This window comes from Xenopus laevis, chromosome 1L (genome assembly GCF_017654675.1).
Source record: "Xenopus laevis strain J_2021 chromosome 1L, Xenopus_laevis_v10.1, whole genome shotgun sequence".
Classification (NCBI taxonomy): domain Eukaryota; kingdom Metazoa; phylum Chordata; class Amphibia; order Anura; family Pipidae; genus Xenopus; species Xenopus laevis.
The window spans coordinates 178,892,478-178,910,927 of NC_054371.1; the positions used below are offsets into that span (position 1 = coordinate 178,892,478).

Below are 18,450 nucleotides of genomic sequence, written 5' to 3' on the forward strand. Positions count from 1 at the left end.
CCAAGCCAGAAATTCAAAAATAAGCACCTGCTTTAAGGGCAACAAAGAGCAACATCCAAGGGGCTGGTGAATAACATGTTGCTTCCAAGCCACTGGTTGGGGATCACTGATCTAGAGAGTGATATTCTGAGACAATTTGCAACTGGTTTTCATTTTTTATTGTATGTGGTTTTTGAGTTATTAAGCTTTTTATTCACTGGCTCACCAGTTTGCAATTTTAGCATTCTGGTTGCTAGGGTCCAAAATACCCTAGCAACCAGGCACAGATTTTAATAAGAGACTGGAACGTGAATAGGAGAGGCCCTGAATAGAAAAGTAGTAATAACTATACTTTTGTAACCTTACATGATATTTGTTTTTAGATGAGGTCATTGACCCCAATTTGAAAGCTAGAAAGAGTCAGAAAAAGATAATTAAAAAACTATAAAATAAATAAATAATGAAGAACAAATGAAAAGTAAATAAGAATTGGCCAATCTATAGCATACTAAAAGTTAACTTAAAGGTGAACCACCGCTTTAAAGCAAAGTCAATATATTGCAATTAGAAGGAGCAGAACAAAGCAAAATGCCAACAATGCTTCATAGTAAAACACACTGTGTAATTCATGCTGGGAAGTCTAGCATCCTCTTACAGGTTAACATACAGTATATGCAGAAATACAGAGAACTAAAATACTGACTCACTACTGAATTAGGATCCAGGCAGTTTTCCAACTCTTCAGAGATGAACGCTAACTCCATGTGATATGCAACGTACATGCAGAGTTTCATTATTTGCATTAGACCCTATCCCAGAGAAGCATAATTGAATTTCCCTATCACAAATACGCAATAGGTTTGTATATAGGAGACACTTAATAACCCAATATGTCTTTGTGGGAGAATATGGAGGCCAACTGCACAAACTGCGGTGAGAATAAAGAAGCCCTACATGGAGAGAATTATCTGGGCAGTATTGAACCTCTGAGGCAGCCCAGCTAACCATAGATCCCTTTCTTTTATATACATCTCATTCCAGTATGTATAAGGAGTGTTGGAATAAGATCACAGTTTTGCTATTTTATAAGTGTGATCATCATATCTACTGCTGATTGACCTTTACCAGAGTTACGTAAATGTAGTAAGAGTTATTGTAAATATGTCCATAATGAGGTTTGTGGTCAGGAGGGTGAGTAACTTGCACAGTAACTAGCAACAAGCCAACGTGTCTGAACATACATCCAAAACACATCTAATACATCTAATATGAAAATCGAATACATCTAATAGGAAAAAGCAGTGAAACAAACACTTGTTAGCAATTAAACCCTGAAGTGCCTCAATAAGAGATAAATGGCATTCCTCCTTTGCTGTGTGCAAATGAAAGTCTTAAAATGTATAGTGAAATGAACATGTTATACTTATGTTTTTCCTTATTATAACCTTGCTTATTTTTTAACCACTTACCTGCCAGAAAGTAGTAAGGTCTGTCAATACCTGACTGTCAGTGCCGTAGACATTACATTTCCGGTTTCGCCTTTGATCTGTGCTGCACTGTTTTGGAACACATGGCATGGCAAGATCAAAGTCACCCAGTGGCAAAAGTGTTAACCCCTTGCCTGCCGAGACCTTTGATTTTGCTGCATGTTGCCAGACAATACTTGTCTCAGTATAGAGAAATTAGCATACTGGAAACTACAATACAGGTATAGGATCCATGATCCAGTCACCAGTTATCCAGAAAACTGCAAATTATATAGTTACAATTTAAAAAAAATGATTTCTCTTTTTCTCTGTAATAATAAAACATTTGCTTGTACTCGATCCCAACTAAGATATAATAAATCCTTACTGGAGGTAAAACAATCTTCTTGGGTTTATTAACTGTTTAAATAATTTTATTGTAGACACTGTATGGTGACCCAAATTACGGAAAGACAAATCTGTAAAACGCCAGGTCCTAAACATTCTGGATAACAGGTCCCATACCTGTACTAGCATTAAAGTCCTTGACAGAAATCTGTGTTATGATCTGCATAAGGAAAGCAATTAAAGCATAACAAACAGACAAACAGAGATATGTCTGTTATAGATAAATATGCCAGAGTATTGCAACAGGTGCAAGAGAAGGAAATCCAGTGCTACACACATTACATTATGCTTTTTACTGTTGGGTGCTATGACTCCCATCAGTGCGGTCCAACTTCTGTGGTACCAAGTAGAGATGTCGCGAACTGTTCGCCGGCGAACTTGTTCGCGCGAACATCGGGTGTTCGCGCTCGCCGGAAGTTCGCGAACGTCGCGCGACGTTCGCCATTTTGGGTTCGCCATTGTTGGCGCTTTTTTTTGCCCTCTCACCCCAGACCAGCAGGTACATGGCAGCCAATCAGGAAGCTCTCCCCTGGACCACTCCCCTTCCCTATAAAAACCGAAGCCCTGCAGCGTTTTTTCACTCTGCCTGTGTGTGCTGAAGAGATAGTGTAGGGAGAGAGCTGCTGCCTGTTAGTGATTTCAGGGACAGTTGAAAGTTTGCTGGCTAGTAATCGTTTTGATACTGCTCTGTTATTGGAGGGACAGAAGTCTGCAGGGGTTTGAGGGACATTTAAGCTTAGGTAGCTTTGCTGGCTAGTAATCTACCTTCTACTGCAGTGCTCTGTATGTAGCTGCAGTGGGCAGCTGTCCTGCTTCTGATCTCATCTGCTGACTGCTGCAATAACAGTAGTCCTTGTAAGGACTGCTTTTATTTATTTTTTTGTTGTTTTACTACTACTACTACTACTTAGGGATGTAGCGAACGTCGGAAAAAAAGTTCGCGAACATATTCGCGAACTTGCGCAAAAATGCGAGCGGTTCGCGAACGGTTCGCGAACCCCATAGACTTCAATGGGAAGGCGAACTTTAACATCTAGAAAAGACATTTCTGGCCAGAAAAATGATTTTAAAGTTGTTTAAAGGGTGCAACGACCTGGACAGTGGCATGCCAGAGGGGGATCAAGGGCAAAAATGTATCTGAAAAATCTGCCTGTGTGTGCTTGGAAGAGATAGTGTAGGGGGAGAGCTGTTAGTGATTTCAGGGACAGATGATAGTAAGCTTGCTGGCTAGTAATCTGCTTGATACTGCTCTGTATTGGAGGGACAGAAGTCTGCAGGGATTTGAGGGACATTTTAGCTTAGGTAGCTTTGCTGGCTAGTAATCTACTGTTCTCTTTAAACAACTGCCATACGTTGACCTTGTAGGCATTGTTTGCCCAGTTTTTTTGGACGCAGCCACTGAAGCACAGTTGCCAGAAAAAATATGCCATATAAATGCTGAAAATAGTAATTTTTCGCCATACGTTGACCTTGTAGACATTGTTTGCCCAGTTTTTTTGGACGCAGCCACTGAAGCACAGTTGCCAGAAAAATTATGCCATATAAATGCTGAAAATATAAATTTTTTTGGTTGCAGCCACTGAAGCACAGAGGCCAGAAAAATTATGCCATATAAATGCAGAAAATATGCATTTTTTTGGTCGCAGCCACTGAAGCACAGTTGCCAGAAAAATTATGCCATATAAATGCTGAAAATATAAATTTTTTTGGTTGCAGCCACTGAAGCACAGAGGCCAGAAAAATTATGCCATATAAATGCAGAAAATATGCATTTTTTTGGTCGCAGCCACTGAAGCACAGTTGCCAGAAAAAATATGCCATATAAATGCTGAAAATAGTCATTTTTTGCCATATACGTTGAGTCAACGTATGGCAAAAAATTACTATTTTCAGCATTTATATGGCATATTTTTTCTGGCCTCTGTGCTTCAGTGGCTGCGGCCAAAAAAACTGGGCAAACAATGCCTACAAGGCCAACGTATACACTACTACAGCGGTGGATACGGATTACGTAAAATATATGAATGCTGCTTGAAAAAAGTGACTCCGGTGTTTTTTCTGGAGACGGTAATATTATGGATATTTAGACAGAATGGGAACAAGGTCACACAGCTCGATGGCGGGTTGAAGAAAACAGTGTGCAAATAATGCCTACAAGGCCAACGTATACACTACTACAGCGGTGGATACGGATTACGTAAAATATATTATGGCTGCTTGAAAAAAGTGACTCCGGTGTTTTTTCTGGAGACGGTAATATTATGGATATTTAGACAGAATGTGAACAAGGTCACACAGCTCGATGGCGGGTTGAAGAAAACAGTGTGCAAATAATGCCTACAGGGCAAATAATGCCTAAAAGGTCAACTTATACACTACTACAGCGGTAGTAAAATAAAAAAAAGTAAAATAAAAAAAAATGAATATTAAAAAAAAAAATTAAAGTTGGTGCTGCTGAACTACTAGGAGCAGCAGATTAGCACACCAGTCCCACTCCCCAACACTGCTAGACTAATAGCACTGGGCTCTTATAGTAGTAGTAGTAGTAGTAGTAGTAAAACAACAAAAAAATAAATAAAAGCAGTCCTTACAAGGACTACTGTTATTGCAGCAGTCAGCAGATGAGATCAGAAGCAGGACAGCTGCCCACTGCAGCTACATACAGAGCACTGCAGTAGAAGGTAGATTACTAGCCAGCAAAGCTACCTAAGCTTAAATGTCCCTCAAACCCCTGCAGACTTCTGTCCCTCCAATAACAGAGCAGTATCAAAACGATTACTAGCCAGCAAACTTTCAACTGTCCCTGAAATCACTAACAGGCAGCAGCTCTCTCCCTACACTATCTCTTCAGCACACACAGGCAGAGTGAAAAAACGCTGCAGGGCTTCGGTTTTTATAGGGAAGGGGAGTGGTCCAGGGGAGAGCTTCCTGATTGGCTGCCATGTACCTGCTGGTCTGGGGTGAGAGGGCAAAAAAAAGCGCCAACAATGGCGAACCCAAAATGGCGAACGTCGCGCGACGTTCGCGAACTTCCGGCGAGCGCGAACACCCGATGTTCGCGCGAACAAGTTCGCCGGCGAACAGTTCGCGACATCTCTACTACTACTACTATAAGAGCCCAGTGCTATTAGTCTAGCAGTGTTGGGGAGTGGGACTGGTGTGCTAATCTGCTGCTCCTAGTAGTTCAGCAGCACCAACTTTAATTTTTTTTTTTTAATATTCATTTTTTTTTATTTTACTTTTTTTATTTTACTACCGCTGTAGTAGTGTATAAGTTGACCTTTTAGGCATTATTTGCCCTGTAGGCATTATTTGCACACTGTTTTCTTCAACCCGCCATCTAGCTGTGTGACCTTGTTCACATTCTGTCTAAATATCCATAATATTACCGTCTCCAGAAAAAACACCGGAGTGACTTTTTTCAAGCAGCCATAATATATTTTACGTAATCCGTATCCACCGCTGTAGTAGTGTATACGTTGACCTTGTAGGCATTATTTGCACACTGTTTTCTTCAACCCGCCATCTAGCTGTGTGACCTTGTTCACATTCTGTCTAAATATCCATAATATTACCGTCTCCAGAAAAAACACCGGAGTGACTTTTTTCAAGCAGCCATAATATATTTTACGTAATCCGTATCCACCGCTGTAGTAGTGTATACGTTGACCTTGTAGGCATTGTTTGCCCAGTTTTTTTGGCCGCAGCCACTGAAGCACAGAGGCCAGAAAAAATATGCCATATAAATGCTGAAAATAGTAATTTTTTGCCATACGTTGACTCAACGTATATGGCAAAAAATGACTATTTTCAGCATTTATATGGCATATTTTTTCTGGCAACTGTGCTTCAGTGGCTGCGACCAAAAAAATGCATATTTTCTGCATTTATATGGCATAATTTTTCTGGCCTCTGTGCTTCAGTGGCTGCAACCAAAAAAATGTATATTTTCAGCATTTATATGGCATAATTTTTCTGGCAACTGTGCTTCAGTGGCTGCGACCAAAAAAATGCATATTTTCTGCATTTATATGGCATAATTTTTCTGGCCTCTGTGCTTCAGTGGCTGCAACCAAAAAAATTTATATTTTCAGCATTTATATGGCATAATTTTTCTGGCAACTGTGCTTCAGTGGCTGCGTCCAAAAAAACTGGGCAAACAATGTCTACAAGGTCAACGTATGGCGAAAAATTACTATTTTCAGCATTTATATGGCATATTTTTTCTGGCAACTGTGCTTCAGTGGCTGCGTCCAAAAAAACTGGGCAAACAATGCCTACAAGGTCAACGTATGGCAGTTGTTTAAAGAGAACAGTAGATTACTAGCCAGCAAAGCTACCTAAGCTAAAATGTCCCTCAAATCCCTGCAGACTTCTGTCCCTCCAATACAGAGCAGTATCAAGCAGATTACTAGCCAGCAAGCTTACTATCATCTGTCCCTGAAATCACTAACAGCTCTCCCCCTACACTATCTCTTCCAAGCACACACAGGCAGATTTTTCAGATACATTTTTGCCCTTGATCCCCCTCTGGCATGCCACTGTCCAGGTCGTTGCACCCTTTAAACAACTTTAAAATCATTTTTCTGGCCAGAAATGTCTTTTCTAGATGTTAAAGTTCGCCTTCCCATTGAAGTCTATGGGGTTCGCGAACCGTTCGCGAACCGCTCGCATTTTTGCGCAAGTTCGCGAATATGTTCGCGAACTTTTTTTCCGACGTTCGCTACATCCCTAGTACCAAGGACTGGGCCGATAATGGAAGCCAGTGTTGACCACTCTCTGTTTTTAATCACACCCACTTTAAACCACACCCATGTTACCATAAGAACTTTTTTTCAACCATATCCACATTAATGGTGGTAGCACACCAAAGATCCAAGTGGTTGGTGTTCACTGCAGGGATATCACCCGTCACTCGTATATGATTTATTTGTCATATTAAGACATACCCTTAATCCATATGCCTCCTCCTCCCCTGTGGATAGCACAGCACCCCCAGAACATAATAAATCACCTGAGGGACCCCATAATAACTATTTCCAAATGCTATAAATCACCTGAGGGACCCCATAATAACTATTTCCAAATGCTAACAAACACCCACCAGTCTCACCTCCAGGTTGCAGGTCTACACCTAAAATCTGTTTGAGGTGAGAACAGGTGAACAATGCAGGAGTTTCTGAATCTATACTGTGAACAATGCAAGGAACAGTTAATCTCAGTGCAGTACCATTTAAATGCTTCTTCTATGCTAAAAGATAATATTGTGTCTGAAGTAGCTTTTCAAAAAACCAGAGAGATGGAGTAGGATACTGGTGAGAAACAGCCCCGAGTATGAAGTAATAATAAAACCTCTCTTTCAAAATCTGGGACATGTCAGCATCACAGGAAGAAAAAAAACATCTCTGGTAGACCTGTGTTGGTCATATTAGCAGATAACCCATATCTCATTCCAAATGACTTACACAAAAGCTGTGCTACTACTGGGGTTATTTCCAACAAATGAGGAGCTGCAAGGGACAGTTGTCAGAAAGTATCCTTTCCCATGATTCCCGCTGTCTGAATTATGCAAGCATTTATGACATGAAAATCAAAGCTTTCAGGCAGAACCAAATAAGACACATATGAAGAATTCAATGAAGTATTTCATGAAAACACCTTGTCAACTGTCAAAATTGGTTGATGGATGTGTTATTCAGGGTTTTATGGTGGCCACTGGCACTGAAAGTGCTGTCATTGGAAGGAAGAATTAAAGTACCTAAATATATGACATATGATGTTATGTTACACTGGCAAACAACATGCTTAAAAGAGCAAATGGTAGCTGTTAGCATATGCTTCAGTAGAATGAGAATTTCACCTAGCTGCGTTTTCTATTTATTTTAATGAGGGAATTTATGTACGCTCTTGCTGACTCACATCAGAACCCTATCATTAACATTTCTTGCACTGCTGAAAACTGCTCCATATTTCTATCCATAAGGACCGTACAGGTTCCTCGTCATCAATCCAAAATGTGTCAATTTCTTTGGGAAGTGAATGATGCATGTGGGTTTAATAATCAGATCCTGAAATGTGTGCAGCCTTATCTCGAGTACGAGTTAGCTGCTTCTCACTACTTCTTCCTTATTCGGAATATAACAGGAACCAACCTTACATCCGTTGTAAAGTGACAAACATTTAAAAGTGGGGTTATAGGGGTCTTATTTGCTTACAGAACCTATAACATTTGAGATAGACTGGCCCTACAGCAACAAGCTGCAATTTTCTTTAAAACACATATTTGTCATATTTGGGGAGGTTAGTAAATGGAAGCAGAGTATATCAGCTGAGTTCAAGGCAAGATGTGATGGGCTTTTCTGTAATACTGCCTAGGTTCAGCTTGTGGCTGGCTATACCCAAGAACTGTGCTACAGGCTCATTCAAGTATGCTCCCTCTTGCAAAGCTCCAGCCTGCAAGTCTAACACACAAGAAAGAATGAAATCACAAGTGCTGTGACTTTTCAAAGTCAACCTATAAACAGCAACAGAGTTCTTACTGTATTTTAAAACTGCTTCTACCAATTTCTTGTTCCTCCTGCACACTCCATATAGAAAAACATGTCTTTGCTCATTATGAAATCCAGGGAAACGGCACTGTGAGGAATTGTGGGTAATCTCCTCTGGAAAGGTAATAGCTATAAACCAATGACAAATATTTTATGGCATGTGTACTCCACATATATCAGTGTAATGTGTGTGCAAACTGAGCAGCAGCAATAGAACAGGTATATAATAGGAATGTGAAATGCCTTATAAAAAAGGAGGTTAAAAACCATTTAAAAATAACAGGTTTAGAGCACTCGATATGTAATGAAACTGTTTTCAGTTGGTTATTTAAGTACCAGATTATATTTTGGGCATTTATTTTGATAGAAAACGCCAACTTGTGGCTCTCCAGCTGTTGCTTGATTCTAATGTACTTCCACTCTTGGTTAAATGTTCATAAGTGTGCTGTAAATCCAACTGTTAAAAGAATATTTTAATCATGTGAATATATTTATGGAACTGTTACTACTGTTTGATACAGATTGAAGTAACCAAATCTCTGTACTGACCATGCAGTGGTACTGCCTATTCTGTATATGTTATTTCAAGCTAAGGATATGAAGGCTTGTCACAAGATTTAGCAGAGAGGACAAGGTGCAAAGTGCCATACTTTATTGCCCTCAATGCACCAGCTGTATTTTGCTCTATTAAACTTGCTGGTCCTTTTGCACTCCCAGAATGGAGCACAAAGAGTTGGATTTGTATATCTATGCAGAACTGCATAAAGGATGAGAAGGATATAGACATCCTTTTGGCAAGAATGTCATTCATGATGCGCAAAGGAAGGATCATCAGAAGTCTTTACTCCTTCTTAGGCCAGGTGTTAAAGGTGTGGTTCGTTTTTAAGTTAACTTTTAATATGTTATAGAATGGCTAATTCTTAGCAAGTTTCCATTTGGACTTCAGTTTTTCTTCTGACTTTTTCCAGCTTTCAAATGGGGGTCACTGACCCCATCTAAAAACATATGCTCTGTAAAAGTATAAATGTATTGTTTTTGCTACTTTTTATCAATCATACCTATTTATATTCTCATTCAAATCAATGCATGGTTGCTATGGTAATTTGGACCCTAGCAATGGGAGAATTGAAATTTCAAACTGGAGAGCTGCTAAATATAAAGTTAAATAACTCAAAAACCACAAATAATACAAAATGAAGACCAACTGCAAATTCGCTCAGAATTTCACTCCCTACGTCATACCAAAAGTAAATTTAAAGGTGAACATCCCCTTTAAAAACAATACTCCCTTCCACCTGACAGGTGTATTTTGGAACAAGGCACCAGTGCTATGTGTGCTGTGCTTATTACACAGTGTGTACATTCTTCAGGCATATTTAATGAGCCTGATAGTCTCATGAGCATTTTTGAGTCAAGCAGCATCTCAGTTCATTTAATCAGACTGCTCTCCTAGGGACAGCTGGGCAAAGGCACTTTGCTATTTCCACAAGCAAATGCAGGAATCACTGCCTTAAACTGACCCTACAAGCTATAATGATTCAATGAAAGAAAAGCTACATTTCTATGAGCATGTTACGTTTTACAGACAGAAGTTCAGCGTAGAAAGAGAACATTTTTGAAATCAATACTGAAAACTGAAAAAAATAAACTAGTAACAGTAGAGAAATACCTACTAAACGACTCAACTGTATTAAATACAAATGATGGAATAGGCCTTTTGACATGGCTACAAACATTTAAGCTGATTAATAGATAAAACAGGTAGGGATGGGTTGTCAGTGGGTACCAATGGACTGGAGAAAATCTGGTATAATGCCAGTATTCAATACATGTTTTACTGTCTCACCCTTGAGATTACAGACCCGTTAGTTTGACGTTTGTAGTAGGAAATTTATTTGAACCAACCAAAGAAGATATGCCGATACAATGAGACATTTTAAAGAGGTTCAAGGGCAAATATTCAGCTATACGCAGTCCTGTATTCATTGTATATATTGTATATAAGTGTTATACATTGAATTCATTATATTTATGACTTTTTTTAAAGTTATGGCTGCTACACTGTGTCGCCACTTAACGCACAAATATCAAATTAAACACTGCTGTTTAGAATAGTAGCATTTACCTTCTATTAAGCTAACTTCACCGTATTAAATACAAATGATGCCATAGGCCTTTTGATATACTATAGCTACCAATATTCAAGCTCATTAATGGAGAAACAGGTAAGGGAATGTTGTCAGACTGTTCTGGTACCAATGGACTGGAGAAAAGCGGATACAACTCCAGTATTCAATAAATGTTTTGCTGTCTCACTCTTGAGATTACAGACCCGTTTGTTTGACATCTGTAGTGGGGAATGTATTTGAATCTTTGACAGGAGATCTCATTCATGATTTCAATGTAAGAATAGTAATCAAAAGCCTTTTTTTTAACCAATGGGGCATATTGGAGATGGCTAGTATGCTTTATATAAGCATAAGGCCTTTTATCAATCTCATCTCCTATGCAATTATTAAAGATGTAAATATCCTATACCAATTGGTTTAGCATTGCATTTAAACCAACCAACCTAAATTGTATTTAGCCGCTGAATTGCAGTTTCATTTCCAGTATATTAATGTAACATCATTTTATAATACCTGTTCTTGTAACACTGTGATCAGTCAGAGATTAAAAATTATTTTGTAATTCTGTAGCAATTTACCACTTGTTTACAATAATCTTATGACTCATGTTACTAATTGTATTCTTGCTAACAAGAAAGAAATAACATTGTGTGCCACAAAACCAGTTTGTATTTGTAACTATGTAAACTAGTCATTTAGAGGTTTACGGATACATTATACACTATTGCTAAATGTTCCAAGGTGAAGCTGAAGGAGCAAGAAATAACTTGCAGACAATTGGCAACTATTCAGAATTTCAGCACACAGATATCTGCACATAATGTATCTGCTGCTGTCTTAAACAAAGCAAAAAGGACTCAAGGAAATACAAAAGGCAATAAAATGTGTCATGGATTACCTAAAAACAACCAAGAGAAAGTTACAGGACTGGAGTATGGGTTAACTTGTTTATAAACTCTGATGTTTATGTGTTAAATATCATCTGACCAATATGAGCTAATCTAATCCAATCAAAGAAGTTCAGTTGTAAACAGGTCATGATTGTTTTTGTATATCAAGTGTCATTTGATCAGTGCTATGATCTTCGCAGAGATCCTTCAAACAATTCAACAGGTTTGTCCTTAGGCTGTTGTTTAGTCCTATTTTGGGATTCAGAGGACTTTAAAGGCAGGCGGCTACAAAGATATGTGGAGACAACTGATAATCTGCACTGGATTGATCAAGGAAACAAGCATCCTGCTTTATGCAGATCTATCAGCATTTGAGGTTTTGCTCTGTAACAACTCAAGGCTTGTGGAAAACAAGACATTAGCGGCATTAGCAGATTAACTAATGATTCATCTCTAATGAAAAGTGGGAATAATTCTCTCAGTAAGTAATACCATGGTGTGAATTCCCTTCATTTAACAGACATTGCTATGGGAACATGGAACCACTTGTAACCTTAAGTTCAAGGTCTCTATCTGAAAACCCTGTGCAGGAAAGCTGAACGTTTCATAATTAAATGTGTGGATTCCTCTTTAGCTCACCTTGTCTGGCTGTGGTGCAGCTAAAGCCTAGTTAAAAGAAATCCACTTTATAGTGACTTTATCAGTTGTTTAAAGGGGTTAACAATCAAAGAATTGCATTTTTGTAAGGAAATGTTTACCTCTAATGTAGGCATTATCAATACTTGTAACCTTAATAATACTTATGGTAGCAGTATCATACAAGGCACTAAATGACACATTTATCAAGTATTAAACCACAAGCAAGATTTCCAAGGTAAAACACATCTCCTCAGCAATTTGATAAAGTGAATAGATTCCATATAATGGCTTTGGAGACCAGCGAAGTGACCTATATGCTAGATGTATGGGAAGAACGGCTGTTTATCATCTAGCTATGTGTATAGTGTATAGTTATGTGTTTCTGCATCTAAGCAGTTTATTTTTCCAGGCTCCCAAAACATATCAAGATCAAATAGAACTAGAAACCTTCCTCATTATTTATGATGCAGTTCAAGACAGAATATATATCTGTGCCAAATCTAGTAATACCAGATTGTTCATATTACAGTATGTTTTTACTTGGCAAACTCTAATGGCATTGACTGATCAACCAAGCTCTCTAAATAAAATGGAATCAAATCACACTAAGGAGTAAATGCTCTACTCTGTATAAATAACAGAACTGACTAGTAGCCATATGTGCATGCTCCTAGATAATACATATACACGTTTTTCAGAGGACCAGAAAAAAAATGGTGTAAAATCCAGGAAAATGTAAAATCAGGGAATGTATTATGCATAATATATAGGTGGGACCACAAATCAACAATGTAAAATGAGTGAAAACTTAAAATCAGAGGATATAAAATTGAGGTTCCAATGTACTTTCCGAATACCATGGTCTATAATAAATAAAGGACATGTGAGAAGCATAAAGTAAATGATATAGATTTAGAGAATGTGAAACTGATGCAAAAAGTGCCTAAATAGGTTTAGAAGTTTGGAAGCAACTCAGGTCTGTGGTCTGAAGTTATGTAAAGAGCATGGGAAGTGTATTTTGGTATAAAGGCATGTAGCTGCCACTGATGGTTTCAATTACTTTACAGTCACCAGTCCCTTGTATTTAATACCCCTTATGCTAAGAACCCAGGTACTGAACTTACAATCACAATGTCATATTCTGCATACCGGATTCATTTTTTAAAGTAGATACTGCTTATTCTGTGTAGTTACAGAATACATGCACATCGGTGACATGTATAAAAAGCTTATATTGTGAATAGGGGATCAGCCTACTGGTAACATCATGGATCTGACAATAACGATTGTGTTGCTTCTGATTCCCTGACAAGCCTGCATTGTCCTTAGACACTACACAGGGTTCCAGTTTGCCTTCACGACGTTAAACGTACAGGAATTCCAAGCATTCATTCAGATAGTAGCAGGTAAGTAAATGCCTCAGCAAGCAAACCGCATTTTTCGAAAAAGTTCAGACTCTGGTGGAATTGTTTCTTATTGGTGGCAGCATGAGATAGGCACTGGCACTCACCACAGGAGAGCGAGGGAGAAACAGCGGAATGGGGAAGGACAGAAGAAGAGATGGAGCCCATGAGCCCGGACAGAGGTTACATACCTACTTGCTTCATCCTCCCCTCGGCTCTTAGGACATGGCTGGGAGCAGAGACAGCGAGAGGCGCTTCCCTTCAGCACCTTGGAGAGCGCACGGAGGAGTCTGCGTGTGTCTATGGATAACAGAGCGCTCTGCCTGATCACTGCTGCCTCTCCAGCAATCAGCACTCGCCAGTATTATTAGCGCTTCCCATGCAATCCAATGGCACTTCTAACTTGTCCTTTCTATACACAGCCCCCTAGTCCTGCTGCTGACTGCATATTAGCGCAAGCTTAGCCTAGTGTTCCCCTGCACTGCTCTACATTGCACTACTGCTTTCACACTCTGCCAGGGGATTACACAGCCAGATGGGCTTTCACCCTATTTGTGTACACTAATAAAGCACGTGTTCTCGCTCTGGCCATTGTAAAGCTCCACACCTCCCTGTATCTGCTCTCAGAAAGAAGCAAAACTCTAATCACACCAAACCCCAAGGACCCCCATACTGCTCCCTCTTCAGTTTTTGGACTCACGATCTGGGCTTTTACAGTTACAACCTTTGCAACGGTGTCACCCTTTTGTATGTGACTATACACCTGCATGGTAACAAGCAAAATTGCATTACTTTACAATATTTAATATAATATATATATACACACTATTTTAAGCAATTGCTTAATGATAATTGAACGTGTAAAATCTGACTCTTGGGACCTGATGAAGGTTTTGGAGCTGAGAATGCTGACATATGATAGAGGTTCTAGCTTGGGTAACTTGCACCCCCACACCGGATTGTTGGAGTACCACTTTGGTAGTAGATATAGAAAGTCGCAGTTGTTCCAGTCAAGATGAGCATCTTACATACCGTTTCTGAAGCTTAGATGTTAAGAGAACTTATCCCACTGCTCATGAAGGAAAATAGAACCTTTGCTGATTTGAAGCCCTGAAATACTGCTCTAGTATATAGTTAGAAGTTCATTGCCTTCATTTGCTCGTCGAGGTTTCTTGCATGGCTACAGAATCCTTCCCTCTGGAGTTTAGCCAAATATCTGTCATTCTATTTTCACTAGTATTCCAGCAATGTGTGCCGACTGCTTGTACCTGTCTACAGAATGTCCTTAAGAAGCAAGATTTGAATGGGGTATTCGAGGCCATATGGTTATTCTTGTCTACATGACACAGATCATTTCTAGATGAATAATGGCCTTATAGTGTTTATTGCCTTTCGTTAGTTTTAAGGACACGGTGACCCCTCTTTAATTAAAGATCATTAAGTGCACCGGTGCAGTAACTCGAATCAGTCAACCAGATATCAACTTCCATTGGTCTTTTTTAGGATAATGTGGTTGCGACGGGCTAATACATCCGGCCACACTTTTATACATATGGTAGTAAATGAGGGGTTTGGAATCTTTCCTACAGTATAATACTGTTTCAATAGTATGTATTTTAAACAGACGGTGCATAAAATCAATGATCCCATCAGCAATTTGGAACAACCTACCCTGATACTGAGCAGACAGCTGCCATTTCTTTCAGAAGATATTAATGGCTGATTTTTTTTCATTGGAAGGTTCCAAAGATGAAATCATTCACATTTAGTAGAAACCAGTGACCAGAAAAGGAGAAGGGGAAAAAAACCCACTCCGGGGATAAGAGATGACACTGCCACAGATGGTATTGATCCAGTGGAATATAGTGATGGGGGATATCTAACACTACAAATGAACCAGCACCGTTATTATTAGGAGCTCTAAATATAGTATGTTGCAATATGTCCAGCCCAGCTTTTGTAATCATTCTTACCCCTACTGGAGTAAAGATCCACACTAGATACCCCTTATCAGGCGTCATTGACTTCAGCTCTGCAGGACCCCAAATATAACATCCTTCTATTCAAGATACCTAACCCTTTACCTCTGCCATGTAGCCTACTGATTCATCTGTTCCACAAGATGTTTAATGGCTAATGAAAAATGCATTAACAAACATATACTAGGGATTTACAGACAGAGATAATAGCCCTATCATATGTTACAGTATTCAACACCCCAACTATGTCTATGTGAATGGAGGGCTAGTAGTGGTTATGAGTTTGCAATCGTTTCAGCCTTATTTTCTCCATCAAACATACGGCTTGTCAGATTTTTTTCCCTCGGCCTTAGAAAAGCATTAACATATCATCTGCTTAATATCGTGCCAGTACAGAGAAAGCTTGCCAGAGTTTATTTCTACACCACTCTCTACACAGACCCACATTCACTCAATGGGGCTGGTGAGGGCTACACTATATGAATTAATGCACAGAAACAATCACCAGCATTATATCAAGGAGCATATTTATCAGAGTGACAGCAGGGTACATCAGAGTTCACCCAAAGAGAACTTGCTAGCTCTATATACACTTGTATAGTGTTTTTAGTGTTTTTTTTATTTTTTTATCCAAGAGTGAAATAAGAGATAATTCGCCTCAGTAATCCCTTACAAGTAAATAGAAAGCTGTGCAATTTTCCCTTTGGCCAACTGAAACCAGTTCAAGTACTACAGAAAATTCAATGATGAGGGTAAGGCACAAGATTGGAGACGAATGGCATATGCCAACTACTATACTCTGCTTTCAGTTGTAAAACATTTACATAAAATGATTAAGCATATGTAGATACGAATACATGTAGTCTGCATTGTTCCTTGACTAAGGGAATTTGGGTAATTCCTTGCAATCTATAATATAATAAAAATAACAAAAATAGCTATTTCAGTAGGAAGTGACTGAAACCAAGCTAGACAGTGATTATATTACCTTTGCTTACCGAGATGGGGTTTTTTTTTTTTGGGAAATCACGTGACTTCCACACCCCTTTCCCATTAGAAACAGGAGAATAGTTATTATTTCTAAAATAAACTCTTTCGTAAAAGTCTCCTCGGCTCAAAGTTGGCAGATTGAACCGGTGATAATGGTGATACCAATGACACGGAAACCTCTGCCAGAAGAACTGGAATGGAAGATAAGCAAGTTAAATCTTTCTACAGTGGGATCTGTTGGGATCTATTATCACTTTTACAGACTGGTGTAGACTTACAGTGTACAGTTCCATCACAAATGATATCTGGTAGGTGAGGAGTGAATTTGCCACCAGGTTTAGATGCTTACATTACTGTAGGAACTGGTAACATGAATACATTTTTTTGGGATTACATAACAAATAGCCCCTTACTGATCAACTGCTATTACTGCTCTCTATGGTACTTAATGGGCAGCTCTTGAGCCTAGAACCATCATCTTCACTACTGACATCACTTTAAATTTATAAACTGTCTGCCTAATTAAACTAGACAAATGCACACTGTACGTGACTTTGTTGTATGTATGTACACAAACACTTATCCCCCATTCACTATCTCAGCAAGTGATTGATTCAACAGAGACATCTATTAATTTATTAAAGTAAAGTGAATATTCGCCTTTGAATAGTCACATTGGCTTATTTGTACTTTTCAAATGATCTCCAAAGAAGCACTGACATTGATGAGCCCTAATATACCAGTATTGTCAAGTGATATTGTTTCCCTCTGCTACAACTACCAGTGACTGGTACACAGACATAACGTTTACAGTTGTGAAGATCAGTACTAAGTACCCGAAATGCCTTGGGGACAATGAACACAATTTATAATCTGTCTTTAAAACTCACTGGTCACTGTTGGCCCTCAGTAAAATGCTTTAGTAAGCAAATGCTTCATTGCTATTGGTGCAGGAAATTTGAAATCGTATTGTTACAAAAGTTGAACTCATTAAAGGATTATAGAGGTATAAATAAAGGTGTCCCTCTAGCAGTAAGCCCTTATTCTACGATCCTAAAATGTGTGGAGAGATTGACAAGTCATAAACAGATAATGTAGTGAGGGGCCCAGAGGGACCAGTTACTCTAGATCTACCCCCTGTAGAGACGTCTAGAAAGTGTCTGGTTAAGATGTGTCTTAAACAGGTCTCTAACTAGTTTAGGGAGCTCTTGATATAGAAATAGGCAGACAATGCCGAGTCTTTAATCAGAATGACCTTTCCTAACTCAGCATCAGGAAAAAGTGAAGCTTACCTGAAATTTACGAGCTATGCCCCTCAATTAATGGCCTTCAACGTTTATATCACGGAGAAATGTCCTTATGCATTGGCAGATCATCATACAACCGAGACTTACCTCTAGATAGTCTTCTCCTTAGTACAGACTCTGGGAAAATGAATTCCAATTCTCTCCCTCCCCTTTCCCCTCTGCCTCCCTGGCGTTTACTCTCCAGCGCTCTCACCACACTGCCATGAAACTTAACATGCAAGAACAGCACTCTAAGTATGCAGTGACAAAGGCCAAGGCTCTGGCAGCCTGGTGATGGGTTTTATTGCTAAATGTACCTCCTTTATCCTATCATCATTGAAACGAATTAACTTTGACATCCAACCAGGGGTTTCTGGGTGTGGAACGAAACCAAACAGAAAACCTCATTAACAGAAAACCAGCAGACAAAAAAATCAGGCATCTGTTACATAACTTAATTTGTTAGCATCTCCACAAGCACGAATATCTATGTGTAATTAGGGGTCTAAACTGCAAATGCACTTACATAGCGTTGATAGTAGCGATCACTGGCTGGGGAGAGCTGCTCACAATCACAATAAAGACTGGAGAGAGCTGCTCACAATCACAGTAAAGACTGGAGAGAGCTGCTCACAATCACAGTAAAGGCACTCACAATCTTTTAGTGGCATGTAAAGAGTTGACAGTTAGACATTTACTCTGCGGGGAGCCTGGGGGGCAGGTGGTTAGTCCA

General features: G+C 39.2%; 1 protein-coding gene across 3 annotated transcripts in view; it reads right to left on the reverse strand.

The window, feature by feature from the left end:
• The window catches only part of nos1.L (nitric oxide synthase 1 L homeolog), a 73,881-nt gene extending 55,974 nt beyond the window's left edge, over window positions 1-17,907 (reverse strand). For 2 of the 3 annotated variants that reach the window (XM_041587193.1, XM_018255130.2), the window contains exon 1: window positions 13,654-13,913. The gene's annotated coding sequence lies outside the window, so the exon portion shown is untranslated. Of the gene's footprint in view, window positions 1-13,653; window positions 13,914-17,825 lie in introns of those variants that run through there. The other variant, XM_041587237.1, reaches the window with a different exon arrangement.
• Window positions 17,908-18,450: the final 543 nt, after the last annotated feature.